The sequence below is a fragment of the Strix aluco genome, chromosome 6, assembly GCF_031877795.1.
Source record: "Strix aluco isolate bStrAlu1 chromosome 6, bStrAlu1.hap1, whole genome shotgun sequence".
Classification (NCBI taxonomy): domain Eukaryota; kingdom Metazoa; phylum Chordata; class Aves; order Strigiformes; family Strigidae; genus Strix; species Strix aluco.
The window spans coordinates 33231090-33243572 of NC_133936.1; positions in this window are offsets into that span (position 1 = coordinate 33231090).

Below are 12483 nucleotides of genomic sequence, written 5' to 3' on the forward strand. Positions count from 1 at the left end.
TCCCCAGACAAGAAGAGGAAGATACAGGGATTCTGGTTTTCCTCTTAAAGTCAGCTTTGTGCAGGCAGGCCCTTCAACCTGCATAAAACCTCAGAGATGTTGTCTTTTCACCCTAATTGGAATGGAAAACTGAGCCTTAACGAACAGGAACATACAGGAAAAATATTTTCTAGAGCTTTCTTCCAATGGTGTCTAGATGATCTTCTTGATAATGAACATTAGCTTGACATTGCAATTTAATATTAACTGCGTTATAAATGATGACATAAAAAAGAACAGCACGCTGTCATTTCTGATGCTACTGCAGCCCTATGCATAGGCAGTAAAAGTGACTTAAAACCAGTGATGAGAAAGGAGAGGCAAAACCTAGAAGCCATTTAATACATCTACCATTCAAAAAATTTACTATCTTTGATTTTTAGTAGAATACCTGTATAGACCTAAAAATCACACTTAGTACTTCAAAGTTAGACATCCTGCATCATCATTTCTACTGGTCTGAGGAACAAGACTTGTAAATGGATGCAAATAATTAAAGTACGCTAGAAAGAATTAAGACAAGGATTGTAATACCTAGGCTTGGAGGTTGAAATTAGAAGCACAAGAAAATCCCAGTAAGTTACATACCAGGACAGACAGACACTTAACTGGAAACACAATATAGAATTTCTGACAGACAGCTTCACTCTGTCTCCTTGCCAATAAAGCCTAATTTTCTTCAGAAGAAAGGAGTACAACTCATGCCTATAACTTTAAAATAATTTAATGGCCAGTACTACTTTAACAGAGTTGCACCTGGAATGACATATTAGTGTCTAAATGGAAGCTTAATAGAATGAGCTAGAGAGAATAATGACAAGAATAGACCAAATTATGAGGGGGAAGATGACAATCAGAAATGCTAAAAAAAAAAAAAAAAAAAAAAGAGATGTTTTTTGGACCAAGTAAGAAATCATAAAGGCAATGGGTATTCTGGAATAAAGATGAGGGTGTAAATTGGATCAATAGGAGTAGATTTAAAAAATGCAAATATGAGGTCAAAAGAAAAAGGGAACTGAGAAAGGGACAGCAAAAGTGATTAGTAAAAAAGCCATGGGGAAGTTTTGTTGACTGAACAAGTGCAGTGACCTTAAAAGAACAAGTTTGATAGAGTGAAAGACTAAATAGTACTTGAAACCTTAAGGAGACATTTTAACAGGCAAGACACTTTTTAAAATTTATCAAGATCAATTTTGATTAGGATTTGAGTTTGTACAGTTCCAGTTCAGGAAAATTAAAAAACTCTAAACCCTTCTTTGATTACGACTTTCCTCCTGAATCCCCTGAAAGTTGCCAAAGGACATAACTTTCAAAGAGGGTATTGTTGATTAATCGGTACCTTTGGTATTGTAGGTAGGATTGCTACAATATCAGTTATCAATTTTGGTTAGGAGATTGTATATTCGCCATATAGAAGTAAATGTGTAAAAAGATTTATGTGGGCATAATCTACGCAAGGTGATAATACGTTTGAAAGCCTCTATATCCCCTAGACTCTCAAAAAGAATATATGTGGTGAATGTTTCAGTGCCTAAGTCAATGTATCCTCTCCCTAAAATACAACCCATGTTCCTATATGTCGTGGAACAGAAGCTGACACACTGAGCAGAAAGCTGCCAACATTCAGTGACAGGAAACATTAAGTATGACTAGTTGCACAGGCCGCACTCTCCTAATGTATACCAAGGAGCTTCTCAGCTAATGCTTCCAATCCAAAGATATTTCTTGGACCCACAGCTCTGAATTTTCATCTCTACAGTAGTCCGTGCACCTTAATGGAGGTACACTTGGTTATCCTTTGGATACCTTAGAGTGATATTGTAGGAAAGTGGGAGGTCACAGTATGAAAATAGTCCAGCATCTCAGTTTAAAGTTTAGCATGCCTGTAAAGGGTGGGATACCTTGATATTCGTTAGGTGTCTTGAAGTCATTAAAATCCAGGTTATTTAAGAACAAGTAGCAAGATTGTTTATACAAAATCCAAAATAGATAACTGAATTACGTACAAAGCATTTACAGACAGAAGACAGAAATGAGACGGAACCATACAAAATCTACTTATCACAAGACCAGAAGTTTCTTCTACTTCCTCTCTATCCAGCCAATATGCTGTTAGATTCTTAACACAGATATTCAGAGATTCAGTCCTTTTGCATAGCTTATATTCTGAGGGATACAGGGAACTTAGCTTTGGGAATCTTTTTTTTGTGTGTGTTACCAACACCTTTCTTGGGGAGTTATTAAGATTCAAGGCTTCCTCCTCACTCCACCCTGCTGAGAAGGATTTCTTAATATTCATTTGGTCCCCAGTAACTTCGGAATTCATCCCTCCTTTCGCTGAGCACCTCTTTGTGCTTTCAAAATGTTCATTTCCCTTAGGTCTATCCAGGAGCAATCATCACCTGCCTAGAAAGTAAACAGATTATGCTAACGGTGCTCCAGAACCCTAATAAAGTTTTAACCTGCTGTGATGTAAAACACCCTTTCTTTTCAAGCAATTCAGGACCCAGGCTGATGCTTTTTTCACACAGTTGATCATGCAACCTGATGTTTTATGTGCATATGTAACCTGCCAGCCTGATTTGATAGAATTGCGTAACTCAATTTACTTGCAGTTTATCCAAGATCAGACCTTATCTGAAATCAAACACTTCAGCAGTTTGTAAAAATGGGTTTAGAAAGACTACCCCTTCTTCTCCCCAAACCCTTTCCCTCCAAAAATTGTTTTTTGGGGACACCATGGTCTTGCTACCCCTAGATTTGATATCTAACTTGAGGTGGCACCCCTAACCCTTACTTGGCTTTAGCTATTGATGATCCATCACTGGTGAATTAAAATTTCAGTTATATAACACATTTCTTAATCAAAAAACCCCATTTTTAAGCATACTATATAACATTCATTGCCTGATAAGTGTGTAACAAATTTACCATAGCTCTTTTTAAATGCAGGTGTCTGGTGAATCCATTTGGACAGCTAAGTTATCTTCTGCTCTACCACTTTCGCATAATTATTCATCTGTTTAATGTCTAAAACAACTCTAAAGATCAGTTCAAAAGGAAATGATGTAATTTAATTGTTTATTTTTGAGCTTCTTCTGAGCATATGCCACTAACACTCTACACATGAATGGTGGGAAAATGTGTCATTAGAGACTGGTGATGAACACACTTAGAGCATGTTTCTCTTATTCATTACTGCTTAACACCCCTGATTCAGCTATATTCTTCACTTATTCTGTACATGTCTACTCTTCTTCTAATCATCCAGCAGGTCTTTACTGATTAAACTGCCTGTTTTATAAAGTAAATGATCCATACTTCTAGCACAGCTATACACTATTTATATCAAGCTGCTGAGAGCATTTAGTGTGCAACAGGCTTTCATACTGCCTCCACCATGTTTAGAGCTTTAACACCTAACTCTCCTATGTGAAGTTGCAAAACTTGCAACACTTTTGAATTAACACAAGAGATGGTCCAATATGTCATTATTACATCTAATATCATGGTTCCCGCTTGTGAACCAACTTCCTGGAAGAGTATTTTATGCCCACAACAAATTTTAATCTAAAAATGTAAACCTAAATTTCCAGGTTTATTGCTTCTGTTCACAAGCTGAAGGAGTACTTACCTCTCTTTGCTCCCCCTGATGTTTCATAAACAATCTGTGGGATCGGAAAAGCTAATTGACTTCCTGAAATTCCTGGTTTAATAAAGTAACCAAATTCTGCCCTCAGGTTTACACCTACAGATTTAGAGTTAGGGAGATTAGAGCAGACTCAAATTCGTGCTCTGCATCTGCAACTTTCTTAACAATTCTGTAGACGTTTATTATATTTCACCATTTCATTGCCTGATAATAACAGAAAGAAATTAAATATCCTGTTATACTTACTGCCTATCCTGGAGATGATTGGACTCTGTCTTCACAGGGGGAGAAAAGAGACTAGAGATTTTACTCTAAGAGATGTAAAGCATTCCCTAAGCCTCTTATCCACAGGAGTGCCACTGAAGACTACCAGGGTAACATTTTATGGACAAGGAAGTTCAAAACACATGGAGGATGTTTATCAAAATGAGACTGCTACCAGGAACTGACCATGAGACAGGGCACTTTTGGGAAAAACTTGTGATGAAAACTACATAAAATTCCTGCCTCTCTGACTGCCAGTAGTGGCTTTGTGGATTCCCTTGAGATGAGTTACAAACAAAAGACACCAAAGTGTGCAAAGGACATGGTTATGTAATTGTGAAGTAATTTCTGCACTACAGAAATAAGATTATACTAGTAATAAAGTATTTCTTTTTTTTTTTTCTTTCATCAGACAATAGAACATCAAATGTCAGAGAATTAATAGAGTTAACTTGCTTCCTGTTGCTTTTACGTCAGTTTTCACAGGAAATAATTACAGGTAGTTTGTTCAGACATGATACTAATATTCTTTGAGTTTCTGCTGGAAAAACTGCACATTTAACTATATAGAGTTAGTATGATAAATTTCAGTTATCAGCTGTACATATCTAACATACCAAATATATGTCAAATATCTCTCTGTCTTAAATTGCTTCAACATTACAAGCTAAATTTAGATACATGTGTTTTGCTGTGTTAAATGTACATTATTCAAAACAGGGCAACTGATCTGTAGATTAGAATTATTTGTACAGGTAACTGAAACAAACTCTCCCCATTACAAAACCACATTTGAGTGTTAAATATTTAATTCTTCAACTGGGATAGAGTTATACACTTACTTGAAAAGCAACATGGTTGGAAACTAAAGTGCGACTATTCTATGCCACATTTTAAAGTCTGTGTTCAAATGCTCCCAATCTAGTTTTAAGTTGTTTTCACCATTAAATTTGCATTACCCCCAGAAGCTGTTGCCAGTCAAGCACCAAGCAGCACTTTCTTCACGCCAGGAATAAACAATCTCCCCCACCTTTACACCTGTCAAAGTAGCTGCAGCTGGTGGAAAGCAATGCACTCACTGCGCAGTGTGTCAGTCTGGAGGAACAACGGCTGTTGTTGGCAAAAGGGGACAGGCTTTGTTAGTCAGAAAAGAGGCATGTAGGAAAGAATGATCCTCCATCTAGGAATGTCTCAGTGCATTGTGCGAGAGATGTGCTATCCAAATCCTTCTAGGAGCATCATTGGGGTTTGCAGTTGTATGATCATATGATTATAGAGTCAAATATTAGCAGCATTTGGTTCCCCTAGTTGGATAAAACACTAGAAATCCGATGCATTGTTTTGGGAAGGCTTATTACATATCTACTAGGCAAAGATTACAGATCAGCATTAATTATCATGACCTAATTTAGATAACCAAATTTACCTTTCAATTTTGCACTAAAACATTCTCTGTATAATTTAACAATTTGCTGTGAACATCTTATGTTATTACAAGAATTATTATGTACAGTAAGATTTTTAAATTATGTGAAAAATTATTGTGAACATACCTACAAACAGAATATTTTAGTACTCTGAGGAGTAAAAAATCATTATAATTACAGAGCAGTTAGTAGGACTGTTCAAAGATTTTCTCTCAAGTCCTAGGACAGAAAACAATAGCAAGTAGCTCACTAGAAATTCACATTTAAATATGAACTATCTTCTAGGTACTGGACTTCTATTACAGGGTAAGGTTGATACAGCTCAGGCTTGTAAACTTGTAAGTTTTCTATCTAAATACCTCTCAAAGTTCTTTTTAGAAAAGAGTCAGAAACTTTCTTGCACAAAAAACTAAGTGGGTTTTACAATTTCTGGGTTCCTTGAGTTTGTAAGGAGAAGAATGTTCTTATCACAATTATTCTGTCAAACTCACAGGACTTCAACACAACTGAATTGCAAAAATTGACTGATTGAACTAAGAAATAGTTAAAGGATAAAAATAATTTTATTTCTAGGTGATGCAATAACCAGAAAGAATAGAACTGCTAGATGCAGGAGACTTTAATTTATGTACAAACCCTGAGGTAATGAGTGGCACACATTTTAATGCAGATGAATGTAAAAGAATGAGATAGGAGCAATGAATAGATATTTTCTGATAAGAAAGAAACAAATAGATGTGAGTGCAGGGGAAATAAAACCAGACACATCTTCTGTTCAGGATACACTTAAAATGGCCAAAGTGATTAAGGAGAACATCACTATGTAATGAGGGTAGATTATAGCAAAGAAATGCCTCTTATGTAATAAACAGCAGCAGTGGCCTGATTTTATACTTTTCAGATCCCCCTTGAATAGAACCATTTTTCTGAAATACAACACAAAACAGACTTAAGATGTAAATATATTTCAAAATGCTTAGGAAGAAAAACAGCAGCTGTGCAAGGAAACCTTTACAGCAAAATCAAAGCTGTTACTTAAGGCCTGAATTCTGAAGACACATAGTACTTGACTTTTGCTGTAATCCCAGTCATTTCGATGCCTCAGTTTGCTTCTGTTGAATCTTTTCCTTCTTTGTTGTTATCCAGTTACCCTGATAATTCACTTTGCATTTGCCAGCTGTCAGGAGTTCAGTAGAAGTTGTTTAACAAAAAACTATATACCCTAAAACTAAAGCCCTGAGCGCTATTTTTTAGCTGTCTGAAGGATGGACAGAGTATCTGCAGTTTCATACACACCCCCACACACACCCACCCACCCTCCAGTATGAAATAACAGAATTAATTTGTTTTCATGACAGTCACATTTGGAACATTTAGAATTTGACATGTAACATGTCACCAAAAGACTAAAAACCCCACACTCCCAGAGCTATCCATTAACTTCCTTATTTGAAAGCAAATTTTGGCATATAATTTCAGATTTGCTTAGGAAGCAAGGGGAGTGATGGCTGAAAGAGACCTGCAATTAATCCCTCAAAATGTATCCCATAGATAAGGAGCAGGAAGACACTTTTTTTCCCAGAGGGAATGAATCAGGAGGAACACAGCATGTATCTTGTAAAACTCAGTAGGACAGGCCTTATGACCAAAACAAAGAAGGATGAAGAAAATTAACTCATAAAAGCACTTGCCTTAGTTTTAGAACAGTGAATAAAAACTACAGGAGATTGGAGTGCCTAGAGCTTGATCTTACATTTTCGTAGGAAAGATTTAATAAGAACTCCCAAAACAACAAAATACACATCCAAAAAACCCACCCAAACCCTCACGGCATATTTGACTGTAGAAAATGGAATGAATTTGGTGTGCATGGAATAAAAATTTGAACGCTTTTCTATGCAATTACAGAAGTAGTTGGTTAATCATGTGATTATACGGTCTGGGACAACATCTTAAATACAGCTATGATGGCATTTAGACTTTCACTCTTCAGATGCAGTTTGAGCCATTCAGCTTTCATTAACTTGAACAGGATCATGATCTTTGAATATGGTAATACCTGCCTTTTTGTCTTCCCCAATTCCCATGAGCTCTATGCTTGCCACCGGGCTGGCTTAGCTGGTGACAGATATTCATATTTATAAAACCAAAGTGTTCCTTCTACTTCCACCATTCTTCCCTCTTCCGAGCTTTCCTTGAAAAGAAGTGGGTGTCACTTTACATTCAGTTCCTTTTTGGCCTTCACCAACACTTCTGGCTAGAGGTACTTGAACTAGGTTGTGTACTTGATTTAGTCTGGCTGAACTGTGTCCTCCATGACTGAGCGTCTTGGGTACAGGCTGCAGTAAGCCTGATGGGTGTACTGTGCACATGCAAGTCTGGAAGTCTGTTAGACCATGTACTGCATTTACTACACATGCTGCCCAGCACATTTATAACACATTGCTCTACAACCGATCTGTTTTACTGTGCTGGTCAGTATAAAGTTGCTCTAGTACTAAACTTATCTTCCTCTGGATACAAGGGGATCCAGCAGTCTGCACTCAAAAGCAGCAGAGTTCAAAGGACGAGAGTATTACAAACACAAAACCATCCTGTCACACACATAAAATCATCCTGCCAGCTCTTTTATTGCTAGTGGCTTACATGGGAGGGGTTGTCTGCCCACACTCCCTTCTAGATCATGATCTCTGTTGTTCAGAAGGCCATGAACTTCTCTGCCCCTTCCCTTCATCCCTCTGCTCTGCCATTCTGTGTTCTTCACCAGAATTTTTCTCTGTGGAATCCTATCTTGTGCACAATGTGTTTTTCTTTCCCCTGGAGTTTGAGCATGTTCTTTCAAGGGACCCTTGTTGCCACCTCCACCCTCCTCACCCCTGGTGGCAGGCAACAGCAGTTGTATGTTCATATCAGTAATTATTTAGATTTATTTGGTTTCATATTTTGCAGCTTCTTACACATGGTCTCAGTTTTTAGATCTGACCTATGCGAGGCACGCACAAGTACTTCCAAGCTTATTTATAGAATACCAAATGCTCACTAAAAACAATGGCCTCCCATTTATCATTTGCTGATTTTATTCTCACAATAGAAATTCTGGGACCCAAGTTTGACAGGCATTATTTAAGAAAGACAGTATCAGATTGGGTTGAGAACAAGTATTCACTCTAATTTAACCATACTGCCTCTTATTACCATGAAACATCCTTTCCTGAAAAACAGAGGGTTATCATCTGTTTTGTAGAATGCATTTAAAAACCATAAGGATCCTTGGTTATCAATAAAAGCCAAACAGCCTCTTAGATTTTTTAGATTAAGTAGGTAGGCATAGGCTAAGCAAAATGGGAGAACCAGCAGCACACCATATTATTAAGCTTAGTCTGTGCCATTATTAAACCAATGCCTGTGTCTGCTTTCTTGAGATATCAACTAATGGCTTGAGGTGCCTTTTCTTGGAATCAAGATCAAAGGTCTGATTATATATGGTCATTAGCAATTTAATGTCTTTTTCTGACTTTTTTTTTTTTTTTTTTTTTTTTTATTGCAAGAGGGGGCGTGTTACTGTTTGTGGTGTTCTTCCTGCCAAAATCCAGTTTGGGCTGTTCAACACTCCCTATCCAGCACAATCTGTTTTTGTTACCACTGTTTTATTGGAAAGAACATCATGCTGCAGGGTATGCATTTGGTAGTTAATATATTTATTATCAAGTGCACCTTTTGCAATACCTCTGCATTTCACAACCAGGAAGCCCAGTGTTGAAGGATCCCAAAATTGTGAGTGTTCCCTGTTTTTTCATGGGGACACCCACCAGCAGAACCACTGAGGTTCAGTAAGATCCTAGGCTGTTAAAACTATCTCCCACCAAGGTGACTAATGGTGGCCCATATTAATCACCAAAATTAGGAACACAGTGGCCTTAACTCACCTACACAGTGTGATTAAAATCTGGACTATTTTCTGAGGACAAAGTCATCTTCACAGAGCCTATACCTAGAGCTGCTTCACTCAACAGCGTTGCATCTGAGTTAGGCTAATTAGCATCGAAGAAAGGGACACAGAGAAATTCATTGCATATAATGGAGTTAAAGCAGAGTTGTCATGTCCAGCAGCAGCAACAGCACCACACTGAAATCTGGGGCTTCAGCAGATTCTCAAGGAGAGGAGGATGCCATATCCACCTTCTCTCATGCAGTGTCTCTGGTTTGAGCTGACTGACAGTCAGTAGCTGGCCCTGTAAAAGTTAATTTTTTGACGGAGGAAGCTGCTAGCATGCAAGGTTATTGATGGTTTGGAGGAAGTGGGGTTTCTGAATTGTGTAGGTGTTACTGCTGATACCTTTTGCCTCCTTTGCCAGACCAGACATGTATTTCCCCACAGTAATGCAAAGCCTAGTTCACACTCAAGCAGAAAGCAGCAACATTCGCATCAAAAGATCATGCTAACAGCATATTTGGAACTTAAGCTTTTGTGAGCAAGGAAACAGGTCACATGAGCCTGGAAATGTTTGTTTTCCTGTTCGGCATTCCCCCTAGCATTACAGCTATTTACCTATTTTACCAATCATCAGCTAAAGGGTAATGGTAGATAATAAACATTTGGTAACTAAGGATGCATCTTTCTGCTTTACTCAGGACTTGGAGGGCATTCAGCATCATCCAGTTCCTGGTGAGTCTGGAAGTCAACAGGAACCCAAGAGCTGAGTTTAGCCTCCCTTTTGGCAAGAAAACTACAACCTGGTGAACCACTTTGAAATGCTACAAGAAGTAATCTGGTTTGCAACCAGGTTGTGAAGCCCTTTGTTCTCACAAAGAATAAGATAGAGATACTTTGCTGCAGTGACACCAATCAGAGAGGATCTAAGGACAACATGAGGTGCAAGATAAAAAAAAGCGACAGTGCTCATGGTACAATGCTCAGCTCCACATGCTTCCGGTACAGTTCCCGCCAGGTTTCTCAGGTATTGAAAAATTATTTGTTTGAAGGTCATCCATTCTTCTGTGCTTAAATAAAGTTTCTGGTGAAGTGTTAGTCATTCACAGAAGAATTAAACCATCAGAGACACAGTTTCATGCCAAGAGATTATAATATGGTTACACTGGGCCTGAGGCCAAAGGGAAAGTAGTTTGTGAAGCCTAGTTAAAAAGCTTGTATAGTTTAAGAATTTTCTAGGCCCTCTTCCATCCTTAAGATCAACACCCATATATATGTATACAGTTTGAGCATTACATATTTGTTTGCAGGCTCTTTAATAATCTGAATTAAAAAGCAGTCACTACAAACTGCATAAGAACTTTTTGGAGGCCACTAGATTTAGTGGCATTGTACGTTACCTTATCTTGTCCTTCTCTGCAGGAATATACTCTTGATAACATTTCCAACTTTTGAGTTAGGAAAAGGGACCAGTCTATGAAAGAGAGATTGAGGACAAAGCAATCAATGATCCTAAATCAGGAAAAGCCTCCTGTTTAAGATGAGGCAGTGTGATGATTTGAGGACTTGTCTATGCTATGTACTGGAACGTTGTACAAAGATCCTAAGGCCAGTACCAGAACTGAAGGCAGGTTAGCTGGGCAAACATGACTCTGTAGCACTGGACTTAGTAGCTGCTACTTATTGCTTTTCGTTGTGACTGGATGTAGGGGATAGAGAGGATGGTGCAGGCAATGGATATTAGTTGTGGGTACTCTGGTTAATGATCAGGAAGAGAAAGGTGATTCCTGGTAAAATTGAAAACATCTTCCAGTGGAGAAGACATTTTCTTCCCTTCACTTAGAAACCTTCCCCGTCCCCCCACCCCCCAGCTCTTTCCCCAAGTTTAGGACTATCATCTTTATTTTATGTCCTTTCTTATATTAAGCCTGAGTGCCTGTCAATAGGAAGATCATGCCTGTCATGTTACTAAGAGAGGCATCATGCTCACAGAGAGGCAGTTTCAGAGGTGCTGGGAGAGCCCTGTTGGAACGCAGGAATTTTTTCTGACAATTCTACTGAGAAGCCACTTCTTTAGGCTCTTAAACTCCTTCAAGCATGTCCAAAACAGAAAGAAAATAGAAAGAGCATAAGTGCTAGCTCTGTTGCAGACTGAATGGAGCACAGCAAGCTTGAAGGGAGCATGTCTGCAGGTTCCAAGGTTATCCTGTGCTTTTGGGAAAGGCAGTTTTGGAAAAAGCTTCAAAGAAACAGAATCCATCAGACTTTTAAATCTACTGATCAGTTCATACGTTTTAGACTTTCGCCACTACAAATTTTGGTAAAAGCAGTCTAGTCCAACAGCTAGACTCCTGACTAACTTTTGCTGTTCTCTTTAGCTCCTAAGTCGAAAAGATAAACAGACTTTGCCACATGGGCCTCCAAAGCCCCATGTACCTTAGGTGCTCGGTGGATGCAAAAACACAGGTTTGGGATTATAAACAAGAAACAAAGAATGAAGGAAAGCCAGGAAGTCATCAGTCTAGGAAAAAAGTAAAAGTTTTAACTTCAGCTCCTCCCAACAACTGATTAAAGGCTAACACAGCAGTTTGGCTGGAAAGACTGCTTCCCTCCCAAGCCCCAAGGTATGCAAGTATTGTAAATGCTTTGGGGGAGTGGCAGCAGAAAAAAGGCAGAAAATTGCTGTTAACATGGACTCATTTGAGATGGGCCCAAACAAAATCTAAGCAACTGTTCAGCTATGAGGTGTGTTAATCTTAGCTATGGATTGGAGCTCTGCAGCTCATGACCATTGTTAACTGAGAATTTTATGTAATATATTTAAACATAAAAACTGATGTAATATGGTATATGTATGTGCTTGCAAGACAGCAAACAAGCAATAGCCATACACAAACATGTATACAGATTCATTCGATTTCTTTCAATATAGGAAGCTTTACCATTTAAAACAGTTGCTCCAAATGATAGGTTGAAGACAAGTGTTCTACATAGAGCTGGGCACCCTTTACCATGTGGGAAGTCACCTGTGAGGTGGATCAAACTACTATATCTTCAGATCTGAGGTATTATGTTCACTGTCTACATCAATGATTATTGAACTTTATTATAAATGGTAATGATCCTATCAATTAAGAACAGATGTGAGGATGGACAGAGGTTACAGCATG